The sequence below is a fragment of the Argiope bruennichi genome, chromosome 8 (assembly GCF_947563725.1).
Source record: "Argiope bruennichi chromosome 8, qqArgBrue1.1, whole genome shotgun sequence".
Classification (NCBI taxonomy): Eukaryota; Metazoa; Arthropoda; class Arachnida; order Araneae; family Araneidae; genus Argiope; species Argiope bruennichi.
In genome coordinates this window covers 36,062,477-36,079,326 of record NC_079158.1, presented here as the reverse complement: position 1 = coordinate 36,079,326, position 16,850 = coordinate 36,062,477, and the positions used below count along the sequence as shown (strand labels likewise).

General features: G+C 26.2%; 1 long non-coding RNA gene across 1 annotated transcript in view; it reads left to right on the top strand.

The window, feature by feature from the left end:
- The first annotated feature begins 313 nt into the window (after positions 1 to 313).
- The window catches only part of LOC129981697 (uncharacterized), a 33,698-nt gene continuing 17,161 nt past the window's right edge, over positions 314 to 16,850 (top strand). The window contains exons 1-2 of the long non-coding RNA XR_008785349.1: positions 314 to 687; positions 15,107 to 15,206. This is a non-coding gene — a long non-coding RNA (uncharacterized LOC129981697). The remainder of the gene's footprint in view (positions 688 to 15,106; positions 15,207 to 16,850) is intronic.

Here is a 16,850-nt window from a genome sequence, read left to right as displayed (position 1 = left end):
AGAAAACCACTTTTGACTTCTGGGCTTAACATAGTTTGGCATCTTTTCAATCTCTAAAAATATAATTTCAAAATCTAATATCGCAGAAGCCTTAGCAAAACCAGACCAAAACAGGCAACTTTCACGCTCTCTTTTGAAATTTTTTTTCCCCTTTTCCACCGACAGTTAGTTCCCCGAGTGTGAAAGTAGTCTTCAACCAGATCTTGACATTCAACTATCTCACACGTGTACCTATTCCGTCGCCTCACAGCTGGCTTCCTCATGTCGTCTATTCAAAAACCGCTCCCTACCTATTCCTTGCTGGCAAGGTGAGGTTTTTGGGTAGACGCAACTAGGTCACAAGAAATACCGTTTTTGAAAGTGAAGGAAATGCGGACAATGAAAAAATCCCAATCTTTTGTGTACGTCCTCGATTTCTTACAATCGGAACTTTCTCCGAATAAAAAAGGGGGGCCCCGACCGTGAGAAGCGGGTTTTTTTACGGCCTACTCCCGGCAGTTACTTTCGCTTTTCCCCGTGCCCGTCACACATACCCTTCGATAGCCAAGCTCCACCATTGGCCGCTGGGTGCTCTACGAACATGCCGCTGTCGGCTCGGACCGATCACCGGCTACCCGGGGGTTGCTGGCGACCGGATTTTTTTCGACCCCACCCCCACGTGGTCCAGACATGGCACGCGGAGCTCAGGTATGTCGTCTGCTCGCATTCTGGTACGCGTACAATCAGATTTGTCGATCGTTTCTCTTTGGAATTAATCAATGTTTTTTAAATTACGTTTATCGATTTTGTAATCGATAAGGAGGTATGGTGATTTTTTTATCCCTTCTGTCGCGCCGAAATTAGTTAAGTGTTGACTTTTCTGGCCTGATTGCTTTGTTTTGAATTACTAATGATCGGCGGATATTTTAGTTTGATTAATTTTCAGTGAATTCTTCTAACAGGTGCTTTTATTTTTCTTTGTATCTATTTATCCTGAACATTGTTTAACATGATGAATGGAAGTTATTTGATAAATTATTATTTTATATTTGTGACTTAGAAGGATTTACTTTTATTATATGTGGTTTATATACGTTAGTGATATTGAATGGAATGACAAATTTTTTCAACTATGACTTATATAGTTTAACATTATTAATTGTAATACTTTCCTAACAGGATGAAAAAGTCTTTTTTTCCTTTCTTTAACTATTTAATTTCAATTCATGAATTTCGTTTCCCAAAATTTTTATAAAGTTTTATTTATTCTGGCGTAACTTTAAATGGCATTTCATATTAGATTCTCATATTTATTTGCATTTCAGAAAGGTAAATATATCATGTATTTTTTCAAGAGATTTTCTTTGATTCAGTTTAAAAATATTATCATTTGACTTTCGATCTTTTAATACCGTACTTTATTTCTGTAGATTTTGAATTTCGTTGCTTAACTTGAAATAACATAAAGGACTGTTAATAATTTAGAAAATACTTGTAAAAAATTAGTATACAGTATTCAATTCTAGATTCTTTTAGATTAAATCTTTATAAATCGAGTAAAACAGCATGTCATCTAAAATATATCTATGGAAATGTATATAAATTCACCTAAATATTTTCCCCGAAAATAACTGTCAAATGATTGTCTTACTTGCAGGTTCTTTATAAAAATAAAAATTCAGAGCCTATATTCCGAGATATTTCTAATTTAATACTTCATCTTGGAATTAAAAAAATTATCAATACCTGGCCTCAAACTATTAACATTTCAAACGTGTATTAATACAAATACAACTTTAATCGTTCTTAAGTGAAAATATAGGTAGCAGTAAAATTTTCTGTTAATATAAATAATGCTTATATAGAAAAACATTTATCTAATAAGTTTCTACTGTTTTGATCCAACTTATCATCATATGTATCATATCATTATGTATCATAAATAGCTTCAATCTTCATGTATCTTCTATCACAAATATTTCTGAAGCAATTTATATCAAATATTTTAAGCTTAAATTCTTTAAATTTAAATAATTCTTCGTTTTTTAAAGAAACTTTTTCTTATTTTATGATTAATTATATTCACAAAAACATCATTGCTATTGAATTGTATTTTTTGTCAATAGGAATATTTATATATAAATCATATGGATAAATAATTAAATTTATATATAAACTAATAATACAATGAATAAATAAAAAATTTTAAAAAAGGTATTCAATTCAAACAAAAACAAATCTTTAAGACATTTATTTCATCTGAAATAAAAATAATGTAAAGTCGCAAGCAGACATGATAATAATAAACGATAATATGTGAAATACATTTAATTGCACAATTAGCATCGTAATAATTTGTTTCTTTATGGTGAAAACCAAATTAAATTTATTTTAAACACTAATTATACATAAATTGACTTCTTATAGCGTAAAAGATTTTTTGTTAGATAAAATAAATTGTTTTAAATACAATATGAAGACTTAAAAAATACGTATTAAACCATTAATTGTATTTCATATCTCATTTTCCCAAATGTAAATGTATTTCATGTTATCTACATAGTACATTTGAATAGTGACTTTTAATTCTAAAATAAAAAAATTTTGAAAAGTTCATCATCTTTCAAAAGTTTTACATATTGTGAACGAAAATAATAATACTCATTTATTAAGAAATGTTAATTTATAATTAAAATTTAATTAAATACGATCGATTCAAAATTTTTGTATCCAATGCTAAAAAGATTTCAGAAATTTCTATTGTTTATTATCAATGTACATGTAGATAGAGAAATTTTACCATTTATTTATATAAAACTTATCATCTTACAATGTTAAAATCTCGGTTACAAAAATTCCTTCATTGAAATTATTGAACAAGCTATTTCTTAAGAATTTTGATACCAAAAATTTCTTTACTGTAATTACTTAACAGAATATTCCTATAAAATTTTGGCAACTTAAACTTCTTTATTGTATTTATTTAAAATGCTGTTACTACAAACTTCTGCTAAAGAAAATAAATCCCTTTATGATAATGCAATATTTTAAAAGATACTGTTGAATTCTTATTTTTTTTAACTCTTGAATGAATAAATTATTTTTTAACTTTCTTAAGCTTATGAGCTATTAACTAATAAATATTTATTGTCGAAATAAAAGTTAATAAAAATGTATAAACAACCAGTACAATCAGGTGAATACCGCGATAGTAAAAATTTGGATACTGGGAGGACATTACTTCTGAAAAAAAAGGACATTACTTCTGAAACTTTTTGTTCATGTCTGCAAAAGAAAATGTAATAATAAGCAGCTGTGAAGAATACAAAAAATATTACTAATACTGAAATAAATACGAAACAATAAACCAATGTCTCTATGTTGAACATCTTGTATGGTACTGTAATAAAATTTATCGAAAGTATAAAGGGAATCCCTTTTTAAACCTTTCTTATAAAATGTAAGTTTAAAAAAAATCATATTTCAATGGATAATTATTTCAGTTTTGTTAATTTCTCATTTTATTTGTATTCATTCGTCTTACAGCCTTTTCAACAAAATCCTGGTACTTGTTATACAGCACCTGTTTTACTATTGACAATCTTTTGATTTAATTTCCTTTTATCTATTTTCATCTGTGATTTTTACAATTCTTCAAATTATCAAGTTTTGGTGAAATAAAATCGTATCTAAATCTTTTTTTTCTTTTATCGTTAAGATTTTTAATTTTATCAATTTTATCCTAATACCGTTGTTTCAAAATATTATTTCCATGAGATATTCCTATTTTATTTCGCGCTTGTATCCTAACCCCAAACATAAAATTTTCATCACAAGTTAATATGTTAAAATTCTATCAAAATTCATATTTACAACTTTCTCTCCTTTATTAAGGAAGTGAATTCACTTTAATAATTTTATAAAAATCGAATGAGTATTTATTCTTTTCCTTTACATTTATCTCCACATAACAACAATTCTCACGGCTTATATTTGTGAAAAATATCACACAATTAAGGAATCAAGAATATAAATATACTAGTATAGAAATTTTTTAAAGGAAATGTTTAGTTTTAAGTATAGGGACAAAATATATTAAATGAAAAATTAATTGAGTTAAAAAAATTGATTGAAATAAAATTTAGCTGGAAATGTAACTCATTTGCTAAGCTACAACTAAATGTATTCATTTGCTTATTTGTATTTTTGATATTATAGAAATCCTTCATCAACTCAAGAATTAAATTTTTATGTTAAAATAACTTTTTCCTCCCATAAAGTCTATTAACAAACACTCTTCTTGTATTTTCTTATGAATGAACAAAATGAACAAAATCTTATGAATGAACAAAATGAACAAAATCTTATGAATGAACAAGATTTCATGTAGTGATTTGAAATGTATAATAATTTGAATGAAGATCAAATAAAAGCGAAATATGTGAGGAAAATTTTTGTATTGACTACTATTTACAAAATCCATTAACGAAAAAACCCTTAATATACATATTTTTTGCATTATCCAAGAAGTTTAATTGTGTCTCTTATTCAGTAAATTATTTGCTTAAAACTTAAACCATGAATTCTGAAAAAACTTGCTGATTAATGTTAAACATTTAATAATTATTTAAAATTTCAACTTAGATTAACATATGATATTTATTTCCTATGATGAAAGATTATTTTGTTGCTAGAAATAGTCTACTATTAATATTCTATGTGCAATATTTCCTTGAGAGCAATTTTTATTATTAATTTTCAAATTATTATATGCGAAAAATGTACCTGAAAAAATGTCGTTTTGGGACTCTTATTTTTTAATTCGAGAAAATTCTATTAATACTGAATTCTTCCAGAAAATTAAAATATAAAAGTTACCACAAAACATATTTTTATTTTGTGATGTTCAAGTTTTTCGTAATTAGATTAGATTTAAATTATAAAGAACAATCATAAAATTATTTAACATTAATAAAAAATATTGGATTAACTTTTAATGTTATTTTGACCACATACGTGGCAGTTTCCGGCAATTATGTGTCAAATGTCAAAAGAAGGTTTAATGGAATTTAAGTTTATTTAAAATGTTGAATACACTTTGCAAAAGAGTAGCTTTTTCATTAAATACATTAGTACAATCCACCTACATAAATTAGAAAATAAAAATACTACAAAATTTTTAGATCAAATGTTGATTTGATGAAATACATAAATTATCATCGAAAGCTTAACGGTATATCTAAAACTTTTATTTTTCTGTTTTTGGAACAAATTTTTAAAATAATTGCCTTTTAATTTAATATATTACCACCATTATTAAAAAGAATTTGAGAAAAATGTTATAAGATTTAAAGTTTTGAATTGCTATACTATTGAATATATAAAGATAAATTTAATGATGAAGCTTTCTCAGTATAATCAGAGAAGCTAACAAACATAATTGTTACAAAATTTTAAATTAAATAACTAGTATGAAATATTATTTAAAGTATCTCATTAGTAAATAATGCTTTTTTTCCATTCTGAATCTTATAGATATTTGTTATTCATTATTTTATATCAAATTTATCATTTTTTATAATAATTACCTTTTGCGGTTATTTTAATAATAATATGATTTTTCATTTATTTAAATATGATTTCACGTGAAATTAGGATTCAGTTTGTCAAATGATAATTTTTATTTGTTTGAAAAAATGAACTTTATTTATCGTTTCCTACAGTTATTCCTTTTACTCTGCAAATAATATCTTTTTATACTTCCATGAAATGTAAACAGAAGAATGAACAAAATTTTCTTAATTTTATTTAATTTAATTACGCTAATTAGATCATAATTTTATTCTTAATAAAGTAGAAGCAATTTTAAATGAATATTTTGTTTTCATAGAATCTATTTCCCAAAATATTTGTAACTTATTTAATTTATTTTGGAAATATAATAAAATAAATCGCAATTTCAATTAAACTTTTAAAACAAAAAGAAGTAGAAGAAGAAGCCAAAATCTTTCTTAAGAATTATCTTCAATCTTTTTAAAGAAATAATGTTATATTGTTTCTTAATCGCAAATGCTCGTAATAGTTGCAAATAGATTAAATAATAAACTATTCTTACGTATTTCAACGAGCTTTCTCAGAATATTATTTTCATTCAGATTAAAGCATTATGGCATATAAAATTTAATAATTTCATTTGCAGTTTTTAATACTAAATAACAAGTACTGTAACCAAAATATTTTAATATCACTGGGAATAAATTTTACTTTTTTTAATTTCTCGAATTCCACTTATTTTTGTTCTTTTTCTATTGTATCGCATGATATTCGCAACAATTTTATAGGCATTCATCTCTCAAGTGCCTTAAAAATCGATTATTTCTATCGATTTTCGATAAAGTGAGACGTCATCAAGTTTGAGTAACATGGATTTTCCATCTCCAGGAGATGTTTTATATCAAACTTTTACAACAAGGCAATTGTGCAAGCTCCAAAAATACGAACCAGAATGAAATTTAATTCATTCCATATTCTGAAATTATTTTTCCTCCATTTGTTTAAAAATCGTACGCAAATAAATAAGAGTATGTTGTTTACCAAAATACCTTTTAATAATGGATAATGAATCCCTATTTTTATTACTGTAAAAGCTAAATTTTCGTAAGAGCTCTTAAAAACGAAAAAATTCTTAAAGTTCTAAAAGTCCATGTTGTCATATGAAATGCCCACCAAGCAGGAATTTCGATATCTTTGTTATCGAAATATTTTCAATCACTGTTAATGAATTATATACGGCTTTGCTTACGATAAGCTTTCATGTAAATTAAAAAAAAAGAAAAATATATAATCTTTAAACAATACTTTCATATATTTGGATGAGTAGGATATCAACGTTCATTTAATCATGAAAAATGTTTATTTTTACATCTTTAACGATGAAACTGCTTGAAAAATAACTCTTTAATAAGAACTATTCAAGTATAAAACAAACCTAAGTTTTCTAAAATTCAGTTTTAGTTTAATCATTTTTATTCAAAATATTGTTTAAATCAATAATCAATACAATATTCTCGAAATATTGCTTAAATCAATACAATATTCATGAATTATTGTTTAAATCAATACAATATTCAAGTAATATTGTTTAAATCAATACAATATTCATGCAATATTGTTTAAATCAATGCAATATTCAAGTACTTAATATTGTTTAAATAATGTCCCTTCGTTTCATTATATAAAAACTGTTTGAAGTGAATTTATAGCCATTTTTTAGGAGAATTAAAAATTTTAGACTTTTTAAGATGTTTAAAAGATCTGTTCAAAACATTAAGAACTCTTTATTCTTTGAGGAATTTTCATTCATGGCATCAATAGGCTCGGCTGCATACTTTCATAAAAAATTTATATGTTTATATTATATGCTTATATTAGCTTTTAAAATCGGGCATATTGGAAAAGATTTCTGTATAAGTTCCTTTTCATTGTTTACTTTCTACATTGTTCATCAACATTTTTATATATTGCAAAATTTCATAAATCCTCGATTTGCTAAATAAAAAAAGACCTTTATTAGGAGGATTTCTAAAAAAAATCAAAAAGAAAATTACATATTATCCCGAATTGGAGTAAACCTTAGTTCAGTTGAAAAACCATCTTAATTCAGTTTTGAATTCCAGAAGATCATTTGAATAATATACTTAATAAACAAATATGTCCTTTTTATGAAGTATGGTGTAAACACAAGAATCTTTATTTGAGTTTGAAACATGGTTAATTTTTTTGTTAATGGTTAATTAAATCTTTAATTCTCGCTCTTATCGCAAGAACAAAATTTTTATAAATACTTTTTTAAATGATAGTTTTTATAATACCTTCGCTCATATTAAAAAATGTTATTATGTTGACCAGCTACGAATTTGTACTATATTTATTCTTTATTTTCTGATCATTTCGCCATTTCATATCGATGACTGAAACTTGAAATACGTGACCATATAATAAGATGTACTCAAAATATATGTTCAGGAAATGATGTTTCAATGAAGGGACAGTTCTTTTCAAAATATTTTCTGGAAGCTTAGATTGGATTGTAAGAATTGTGAAATTTGGAGCGAATGCTTATTAAAGAATTTTTACGTTATTTTTATTTTGGAATAAGCTTTTGCTCTCTGTAAAAAAACAATATTATTACTACAGAAAATCTTGGCATTAACTGTTCGGAAATATCGATTTCAATTTGGAGTCTTTTAATAAAAACCAGCAAGCACGGATTTAAAATATATATATATATGATAAAAAGAATTACTAAAATAGATAGTATAAAAACAGTATTGAGATTTAATTTGAAAATGAAGATTTCATTTTCAAAGTAAAAATTACATTTTTATTATAAAATTTCATTATACACATGAGATATTTAAACAGTTTATATTACACAATAATAGCTATAAAATATATTAATATGTATCTTAAATAGTAATTTCATTTTTTTTAAGTAAAAATGTTTATTATGAAGATTATGAAACATGTTAAACAATTATGAAGTTTATTTTTCAAATTGACTTAGATTTATTCGGTTTGTCATTATATAAGAAAATTTTATTCAGTCATATATAAGATCTTTCATAGATTATGTAAAAAAATGTGGATAATGTTTATTTAAAAGCTGGATGGAAATTAAGCGATATTTTAAAAATATTAAACTCGTGAAACAAATTTTAATGTTAACAATAGGTAGATAAAATAACACAATTCTTGACAGGAATTGTATATTTTATTCACTTCCTTTGAATAGAAGTGATATTTAATAAAGAAAATTTACTTCGAAATTCTTTGAAATTATTTCTTGGCATTTACTTTCTTTCAGGCTTGTTCATATTGTATTCATAATGCATTTAATTCGCCATTTTTATCCGAGAAATAAGCCTAAATTTTCAAAATGCGTTAGAATATTCTTTATCTCGAGAAACATTAAGATCCATTTAGTCTTATTCTAATGAAATTAGCATTGAAACAACTTGCTTTCTCCTTTGTTCAATTTTTAAAAACAGTAGCATTATATATCTCCCAAAATAATAACAAAAATTCAAATGCATTATTTAGTAGAATGCAGAAATTAAAAAAAAGCACGTGACTTAAAGAAAAGAGCTGAATTCTATGATATGCATTTTTGACTCGGCAAAATATATATAAATGTTCATTAATGAACAGCGCTGCTGTAAATTCGCCTTTCTTATTACTGAATGCTTAATTTCTATTTTCATGAAAAAAATTAGCTAATTTGATCATAATATAAACACTTCAGAGAATTCACCAAACTTATATTGAAGTTCAAAAATTCACGCAGCAAATTAAATTATCTTCACATCTAAACAAAATAGCATGAGAATTGCAAAAAGAACTGTATTTAATCTATTTGTGCCTATTATGCAGATACAAAATACCTACCTACCTGTTTTCATTTAAAAAAGTTGCAGACGTATAATGTTTATAGGGAGAAAATTAAGCCAACTAACAAAACCAAAATCTAGAAGCTATGAACTATGTGAATATTTAACACATTTTGTAAGATAGCTTCTTCTTGGAATTATACTGGAATAGGAGAGGGATATGAGTGAGATGAAAAAAATAAAGAAATAAACAAATAAATAAATAAATAAAAGACAGAAAACAGCATTCCCATGGCTCAGTATCACCTCTCTAGTCATTCCAATTTCCTAAGCAGGGAGGAGATAATTTTAATTTCAAATGAAAGTGTTTCCTTTCTTTGTCATCAAGAACAAAAGGAACGAGCTGAGCTTGAACTGCAAAACAGGCGGATGACAGGAGCAGGAAAGAAAAACGAAAATAAAACGAAAACATAACGAAACAAAAAGAAATCGATTCAATTAAACCCAAATTCTGATTCTAGAAAAGCGGGGGTGAAAAGGGAAGAGAGGAGCATCGTACACACCAACACCGTTGGACTTTTATTAAGCGACATAACTGTGTAAGTATGGAAGCAATAAAACAGAATTTAAGAAAAAGAAGGAAATAATAATAAGGTAGAGAAAAAGAAATAAAAAAAAAGACTATCGGCGCTTCTTTATTTTTTGTGGCCTCCTCTCTCACCCTCTCTATCTCTCTCTTTTTACCGTTGCTTGATGTAACGAATTATACTGATTCTATTACAGATCATAGAGCGTTTAAATTTATTTCTTCATTGGGAAGTCGCTAGATCTGTTAGGGTTTTAAACATAGCGTATGAATGTGTGTATACATGCGATTAGATAGATTTAAAAATATCTGCGCTTCTTCTTAAGAACCTAGTCGATTAGAAAATCTTACAGCTATAAAATTTTCACGTCATCTTACCGTGTTGCGGATAATTCGTGAAGAATTTAAAAGATTAAGGGGGTGAGGCATAAATTGAAAAAAGATGTCACAGGTCACTATTGTTTTTTAGAAGGTAAATTGATATTGTTTTATTTTTACAGATATTTCATTATTTTTTCTTTTTTAATTTGCTTCTTAAGTTGATTCTTTTCCCTCATTTAACCTATTTCAGAAGTTAATGAATAGGTATATTTGCATTGCAGGATTGTAGATTTGCATATTCTACTGTGTAAACATGTGATCACACAAACTTAGAAATTAATCTGTATCACATTATTATCTTCAATACAAAAAGAACTCGTTTAGTTATTTTGTATATTATTTTTTAAAAAAAATTAAATGCAAAATAATATTACTAAAGACAAATAAGTTGAATTTAAAATATATAATGTACTAAAATTTGAAGAAACAAAAATATATTTTGCAATCTGAAATCATGTGGGAATTTGATTTTATTCAGAAATTGATGTTTATTTCGTATGTTTAAGATGTATAAAAATAACTTTCAGTCTGAATAGTTTTATTTGTTATTATGTTATCAATATATTCCTTCATATCGAATGCTATAAATGAACAGCAAATTTATATTAAATTCGCTGTGAAAAAAAAAAAGCCTTACCGAATTTTTTTGAGTCTACTAAAAAGCTTCTGTAATTCAAAATTATAAGCTTGTTTGAAAATAATACTATGTTAGAATAAATGTCAACGTCAAAGGAACTAGAGCAACTGATGAAAACTTACTTCGTAAATCAAGTGACCGAAAAATTTCTCGTGTCTTCAAAATATTCTTAATTATATTTGAAAATTGCAAATATTTATTTTACTAAACTTTTATGTTTCTACAGTTTCAAAGATTTATGTTAGAACAATTAAATGTGTGACTTAATTCTTGTGTTTGAGATATTTATTTTTGAAACTTTTATGAATCTCTTTTTATATATCGAAGTGTAAAATATTGCGGATTTTGTTACTGTTTTGTTTCCATTTTAGTTTGTATCTAATATAAGACAGTTAATATTTTTAATAAAGCCATTCACTTTTTTGCTTTGATTAGTGTGTTTGAAAAAAAATAGACTAAACAAGATTATATTCTCTAATCAATCTAGAATTTCGTGCAATTTTTTTTTTTTTTTTTCTTTTTGCTAATCTTGCTTTTCGTGCTAAATTTGTCATTTCTATAAATTGTTATAAACTATTCCAGCAACCGCTACATATTCAAATTTTCTCAAATACAATTGTTAATTAGAAAACAATTCTTGTTATTATTTTTAATGTAGTAAATATTTCTGAAATTTTTCATTATTACTGTTTTTTAAAACATCTGCAAATAAGTTAAATTTACAAAATAATAATTAAAAATATTCGTATTCTTTTTGATACATAAAATTGGGAAGCAATATTTAACAAATGGTGAAAAAAATATTTCAAATTAATTTCTTCAGATTTAGAGTCATATCTTTGAGGCTGTATAAAAATTATTTAACTTTGATACTTAATGGTAATTATTGAATAGTATTATTACTGAATGGTATTGATTTTATTTGAATGATAATTAAATGTCATTGTTATCACCAAATTTGATGTTAGATTTCATACCAATTTAAGGTTATATTAGCTTTTACAGATTATAGTAAGAGGATTTCTTAGGGAAATCAAAGCTCGAACAGGAAACCTTTCTAAAGGAAACTGATTACGTAAAACTTAATTGTTTAACGAAAATAGACATCACATTTTACGATACGGATACGATTGTTACTACTTATGGAACTTGGATATTACATAAAATACCGACGCGAAATATAAGAAGTATGTTTTCTTCAAAATGTGCCTCTAAAGCACTGATGAAATTAGGAAGTAGCATTTGCACGATCACGATTTTCATCTTATTATAATAAATGCTTCAGATCTACTTTTTAACATCATGCCAATCAAAATTTGTTTGTTTGTTTACAGTAAAAATATTTCTTAATAAAAAATAACATAAAAGTCAAATAGGCATTTCATACTTTGTCTAGATTCTACAAAATTTCTGAATTTCCGATATTGCTAATGCATTTCATATAATATGTAAATTTTCATACATTGGCGAGGCTTTATAAGGAATGTTTGATTTTCAGATATTGCTAAAGCATTTCCTGCAGTGCGTGATTTTCAACGTTGATTAAACAATCTATAGAATACTTGAATTTCATAGAAGTTCAGAGATCGCTTAGATATTTCATACATTATATGAATTTCATAGACTGATTAGGCATTTTGCAGAATTTCATATATTGTTTAGACATTTTGCAGAATTTCATATATTATTTAGACATTTTGCAGAATTTCATATATTATTTAGACATTTTGCAGAATTTCCTAGATATCACTAAGCCATTTCATGTAGCACGTAAATTCCACACTGTGATTATACATTCTGAAGAATACCGGAAGTTCATAGATTGAGTAAACATTTTGTATTGCATCTGAATTTCATACATAGAAAATGCATTCAACACAACAGATTAATTTCAGGTGTTGCCAAAATACTTCATGCAGTTCGTAAATTTCAAGGACTAAGTATTCTACAGAATGCATGAATTTCAGATGTTGTTAAAACGTTTTTTACAATATGTGAATTTCATACATTGACTAGACACTCTGTAGATACCTCAATTGTACAAAGTGCTGAAACATTCTGTAAAATATGTGAATTTCATAAAATTCAGACAAAAATCAGATTTAAATTTATGGAATCAATTTATCTCAATACCGAAACTACACCCAGCAATTAAAGTTCTAAAAATATACACAGCTAACCATTTCCTTTAAAATTTTTAAAGCGGCCAAACCACCTCAATTCATAAATTAAAAATAGGAGAAAACTATTAAGACACAATGGCCATAAAAGTAGCTCCCCTTTGGTTCATTGTGCATGACTATATTTACATAAAAGTGCCGTTATTCGACGGATGCAATCAATGAGGAGGACATACGGTCACAAAAGTTAATTTAATCGACGCTCCCTGTCGGCTTGAACCGATAAGATTTTCTACCAATCAATAATTCAGAGTAACCTGCACCTCTCCCCCACCCCCACAGAGAGACACACTTTTTTGTTTTTCACTTGAAGAGCTATTCTATTATCCTCTTCATTTCTGGGCTCGCTAGCAATTAGATTCTTGCACCACAGAACAGACATAATCTTTCTTTTATTACAATGAAAGTTCTTAAACAATGAGAGGCAAAGTTATGGTTCCTCAGCCTCTTTATCTGTTACTGTGTTAGTTCTGAATTTTATAAGATTTTTCAAATTAGGTTTTTGGATGAGAATTTTTGTTCCTTAAATGTCCTATTATTCTTTCTTCCGGTTTTGGTTTTGTTTAAAAATGATGTTAGAGGAGCGAAAACATTTTTCTTTGGAATATTATTTTTTTAAAACTTTTTTATACATTTTTATTCAATTTGACTCGTTTCATATTTCTAAAGATGGTGTATTTTAATGGATTTTTTTGAGATGTGCCTGAATTTTGAAATTTTGTACATTTATGTAATTTTTATTTAGAATAATATTTTAATATTTTCAGAACATAATTATCAGATAAAAAATTAAATTAATTAAATTTTCATTTTGTAATAGTAATGCCATCTAGTAGTGAAATTGCGAAAAATTTATTTCGGATTTCCATATTTTTTATTATAATTAATTTTCAATTAAACATGAAGAAATAAAACTAATTAAAAATAAGAAGACATTAATGTTGAGCATATTAATAAATATGCATGTTTTCAAACTGCTTTTATTATTAAATTTATTCGAAAAAAATTATCTTTCTAATAAATAAAAACAGTTTTATAATAATATTCATAGTTAAATTTCTAACATAATATAAAATTTCAAAAGATAAAATTAATTTTTAAGAAAAAAAATCTTAAGATAAAAAAAAAATTCAGATGTTAAAACTGCATTAAAGCTTAGAAAACTATTTTTTTTCTTCTTAATTTTTTAAGACTTAGTAATATTTAAAATATATATCTGTTTGTTTGTTTCTTATGGCACTTGCCACTGACAAGCCCACTGTTACGAAGACAGCGATTTAAGCCTGAGGGGAACGTCTCTTATTTTTAATAGCAGCGCCAACTAGGGCCAAGAGTACGACTTTGCCACTCACGCATCACTCATTCGCTTGCAGAACCCCTTTTAACAGGAGGGCACATTCACACATCTCACAGATAAAACAACAGAAGAACAACCATGCCCAAACCGGGACTCAAACCCGGGACGCCCAGATCACGGGGAAGAGGCGCTACCCCTATGCCAGGACGCCGGCAAAATATATATCTTGATTATTTACTTTTCGGATATAAAATTTATTACATTTTACTTGATTTTAAAAAAAAACATTTTAAGTTCATTACAAAGTTATCCCTGATTATTTTTATAGTGCATTTATTTATTTCTAAATAAGGGCTGTGAATTTAAAAATAATTGAATCATTCCTGTGTAAGGATATTATTCTCCATAATCATTCTTTATTATAGATGAAATCTTTATTTATCATTAATAAAAATTTTCTTACATTATACTTCTTTTATTGTATATATAAATAAAAAAAATGGACATCTACAATTTTTTTCCCTTGTTGAGGTCCTACTTTAATGTGTACTGTTTTTAATTCATTCTCATATGTTAACCAAACTAAATCATATTTTTGTCACTTATTCTCAGTTTGAAACTATTGACGCTTCTTTCAATAAATTTATTCTTTTCCAGCTCAGAGAAACAGCTGCGATACCAAAGAATGTTGGCAGCCCAGAATATTTGAAGGTCAACCGATATATGACTTGAATACAATATTTGAACAACATTCGAAGTATGTATGAAAAAATTAGAAGGATTTTCTTTTTTATTCTTACATAAGACTACAAAATTCGACTTAAATAATTGTGAAAATGTATATAATTTTTCATTTAGGTACAAGTTATTTATATATATATATATATATATATATATATATATATATATATATATATATATATATATATATATATATATGTGTGTGTGTGTGTGTGTGTGTGTGTGTGTGTGTGTGTGTGTGTGTGTGTGTGTGTGTGTGTGTGTGTATATTTCATTTTTCTCACCTATTAAATAAACAAAGAGAAAATACTGCCAAAGAAAGTAGATAGCAAGATTTTTATGAAATGTCGAATTTAAATCACTAAATGTTTTTAAAAACCATAATCTAATAGCAAAAATCTATACAGATGAAATGTTATCCTTATTCCGAAGTTATAGAACTGTATGAATTTTGAGAGTAAATCCATCAACATAAGTTTGTTCTTTTGTTCGTGAGTATGCAAATAAATTAATTCTTCTAGAAACGAATAATATGAATAAAATTTAGTATATACTTTTGCCTAAAAGTATGTACTTATCAAATTTTAGACCAAATTCGTTATTTATCTTAAACGATTTCGTGATTTTGAAAAGTAATTAGATGATAAGGCATTCAAGCTGGCACGCTAGACTTACATGCCACATCAGGATGAGGAAATTTAGCATACGACATCAAATTTATCTTTCAGGTCTACTTCCCTCATTGTTAGAATCAGGTCTCGAAAATGGAATTCCGAGGCCACTGTGTTTCTTTTTTGGCGACAAAGTTATAGTTCCACTATGATTAAAAATATAATTCAAGAGATAAATTATTATAACCACAGGTTCATATGGAAATTTACAAAATATTCTTTATTGTTTAAGTGGTTGCCGTTATTAATAATAAACAGTATGTGACTGCATGTAACTTTAGAAAACCGGTATTATTAACAAAATAAAATCTTCTTTAAGAAAACAAATTAATTTTTAAAAATAAATTCTTCCTTTCTTAATATTACATACATATCAAAGAAAAATAAGATATTAAAATCTGAGGGGGGGGATAAAGAATGAGCGCATTCTGTATTTCCTCTTCCAAAAAATTCCGTTACTATGCAACTTTCTTGCCAAAAGACAAAACACTATTCATAATTAATGTTATTTTATTTCCTTTTCTAATTTTCTTTGGGGAATATGGGGATCATTTGAATTAATTTATAATGATATTTTATTTAATAGTGGATCTTAGCATCTGGTTTCTATTTATTTATTTATTGAGCATAGATTTGTATGAAAGTTATATTTAAGAAATTCGATTCAGGCAAATATTTGATATAAGGCACTCTCAGTTTGCACGGTCCATTCATACTAATTGTTCATTATAATGAATCATGCAAATTACATTCCGATATGATTCGATCTATTAACTTCAATTCTGAATTGTTATCATAATTAAGTTCATCTCTTATCATTTATATCATGCCACAGTAAAATTTTTGTTAAAGAAGCTAAGCCTGTTTTCTCATAAGTATTTTCATATTTTTTGATAATCATAATGCATAATAGTGTCCCAAAAATTATAAATATAAATACATAAAAATCTTTCAAACCAATTAATCTTTACGAATATAGAATATAATCG